We start from the raw sequence: 3,405 nt of genomic DNA on the forward strand, positions 1-3,405 counted from the left end.
TTATTTTTGCTTTTGTTGCCTATTTTTTGAGGTCTTATTCATAAAATCTTTGCCCAGTCCCATGTCCTGAAGTGTTTCCCCTGCATTACAATCAAAAGAATTTTAACCAGAACATGAGCTCTTGATACTCAGGCTGATGTGCAAGTAGGCCTTTTATATTTTTTAACATGCATCTAATAAGCATATGGTTTGCACAGAGTAGTTCAATTAAACTTTGCCATTTGATAGTCTGGATACCAACAGCTGCTGAGGACTGCAGATGGAAACATCTAGTTTTGCCACACTGTTTCCTGCCACTTTATATTAAGCACCCCTTCTGCTACTTACTGGCTTCCATCTGCCCACTTGAAGAAAGGCTGGTTCTGAATTCCTCCCTTCTAGTCTTTTTCTGCTCAACAGCTCAGTATCATCTATGGAGAACTAGGGGAAATACTGGTTGTTGACTTTTCAAAGCCAGATTTCAACCTAGTGATGCAACACATTCCAGTGGGGAAAGTGCTAAGAAAGAAGTTAAAAAACAAAACAAAACAAAAAAAGCATTATGTCTTGCCAGATAGCATCTTTTATTTTCATAATTTCTATACTTAAAAAAAAAAGAGAAAGAAAACCTAGTTCAATGAATAATAACTGCTTAACAACAATAATAACAAAGATAGCTTAATCCTACTTTGGAGAATTTATTCTTTTCTCTCCACTTTACCACTTCCTATTCAATCATTGTCTATTAATTTTTTTTTCACACCACACTCAGAAACCGATAACATCAAGTCAGTGAACATAAACATCTCTAGTCTACCTCTTTCTTATAGTTTTGTTCCTCATTTTTATTCCCACTTCCCCTTAAGGAGGATTTTTCTCTTTTTCCTAAATGGGCTCAAGCCTAATTAGTCCTGAGAAAGCATGTGCAGAATCTCATTTTCTTCTTTTCTCATGTAAAATGCCTTAAGGGCTCTAATCCCAACACAATGATCTCCAAAAATACAGTGGCTGTTTTTGAAAGAAACAAAGAAATCCTAAGAAGTCTGGTTACAAATCGTTAGAGGCTCTGCAAGCAGTTGTAGCCATAAACTGAAACAGAAAAAAATGTCACATGTACACTGCTTGATAAACATTACTGGTCTTTATTTTCTTACCCACACCATCTAAATATAATCATCATTTTCAACCACAAAAAAAACCAAAACAAAACAGTGTAACACTGGGGTCATTATGTCCCTCTTCTCACGACATGCTTTCTGTTGTCCACTTAATATTTTCTTATTACCAACTGCTTTTAGTCCATCCCATCATTTCTTTGCCTGTACACTAAATGAGCTGTGCCGAAGGTCTTAAAATTGAACACCCAGCAATCACAGCCAGCTTTCTTCGTTTCCACTGCCCACCATGGGAGACACCTGTCACCTTTCTGCTGAAGCCCTTCACATTCCCATGGTGTGTGAACCACATTCTATCTCTACTTCTCTCTGGAAGTTTCAATTCTTAAAACTTGGTAATACTGAATCTCTTCTTAGTTCCCCCCCAACAAGTTGAATTCTTCTCTATGGGTACATTTTTCTTTCAGAATGTTTTTTATTTTAAACCTTGTTTATTATTCTTTTTGCTACCCATGTTGTAAGCTTCTCTCTAAACTTGAATCCATTTTGTGTAGGGTATCCCTTTCTGCTAATTTAAACTGGGAAAGGTATAAGCTAATTCTCTTTATCCAACTTTTTTTTTTCATATCTTAAAAAAGTCCGAAGTAAATTTGTCCTGTTTATCCAGTTATTTTTAAAATATGTTTACTCAGTGATTACTTCTGAGGAGCCGGAGTGGGGTGGTTTTGGGGTAAGAATTGAGAGGGGAATAGGGTGCATTTACATTTTATTTTATCTATTTTTCTGCTGCTTGAAATTTTAATAACAATAATGTATTGCTATTGTAATAAAAATATATCTTCAAAAATACCTTTAAAGTGCTAAAAGGGAAAAGAATTCCTATCTAATGTTTTTTTAAACACCTCTAATATTGTAGTTGTCAAGATTTTCGTAAGTAAATAGTTATTTATTGAAAAGAAGAGGGGAACAGAGACATGAGAGATTGAAGCTGTGGGAGGGAGTGTTGTGCGAAGCAGGCGTTCCCTTTACTTGTTTGCAAGCTGTGAGCGCAAAATCAAGTTCTGTGAGCAGCAAACTTTGAGTTGAGTATAGAGTTTAGATTATTAAATAATGAAACTATTAGTTACTTTGATGCGCTTTTAGGAACTTCTGATTAAAAAGAAAAATCTGGCTCTCAATTTTTTTCTGTACAGTTTAACATACTAAGAATTTTTCCAAAATGAGTACATGTTTCTATTGTAATTAAACACACACACACACACACACACACACACACAAATGGGGAAGAGAAGAAGAGAGAAAGTCTGGAAGGACATGCTCCAAAATGTCAACTGTAGTGGAATTATAAGTAGTTTTCATTTTATATGGATACTTTATATCTTGTTAATGGGGAAGAGAAGAAGAGAGAAAGTCTGGAAGGACATGCTCCACAATGTCAACTGTAGTGGAATTATAAGTAGTTTTCATTTTATATGGATACTTTATATCTTGTTCTTGTACGAACTTTTTGCAATTAGTATGTATCACACATCAGAATATACAGTAAAACTCTTATTACTTCACACACATTGAAAGACTTGCAGGTAAAAAGAGCCCTACATCCATACAAGGCACCTTCTGGCAGGGGAGTCATTGCCTAGAAATAGAGGCTCATTTATCTCTTTTTCTCCTTCCTTCCCTCCCTTAATTAAGCCCTTGAGTAGGCACAAGTGTTATTTAAGAAACTCACTTACATACAAAAACACACCAAACACACACACACACACACACACACACACTCACACACACATCCCAAACAAAATTGCCATACTCCTGAGGTTGATAAATTTAATTAGTGTTCTTCCTAATGCCTAGCACTAAGGTGTGGGGTTCAGTAGGGTCCCTGAAGGAAACCAGAGGGCAAAGGTCCCCACTGATGCAACCCGTACTGTGCAACCTCCCAGGGCACGGAGCAGAGTGGCAATGGGTGGAGACCAGAGAGGTGAGAACAGAAAATATCCAGCACAGGTGTGAATGTCTAAGTTATTTTAGTAGTTAGATATTTACAGAACATCATATTCCAGTATTGAAGCATATATATTTTTTTATGATTATATAAACTTTATATATTTTTTAAATTTCATTTTGTCAATATACATTGTGGTTGATTATTGCTGCCCCTTACCAAAACCTCCCTCCCTCCTCCCTCTCCTCCCTCCCACCCAACAATGTTCCTTTCTGTTTGCTTGTCCTATCAACTTCAAGTAATTGTAGTTGTTATATCTTCTTCCCAACATAGTGTATTGGCAACTGATCTACTTGGTATTTGAAT

Source organism: Galeopterus variegatus, unplaced genomic scaffold (assembly GCF_000696425.1).
Source record: "Galeopterus variegatus unplaced genomic scaffold, G_variegatus-3.0.2 Scaffold605, whole genome shotgun sequence".
In the NCBI taxonomy this organism is placed as follows: domain Eukaryota; kingdom Metazoa; phylum Chordata; class Mammalia; order Dermoptera; family Cynocephalidae; genus Galeopterus; species Galeopterus variegatus.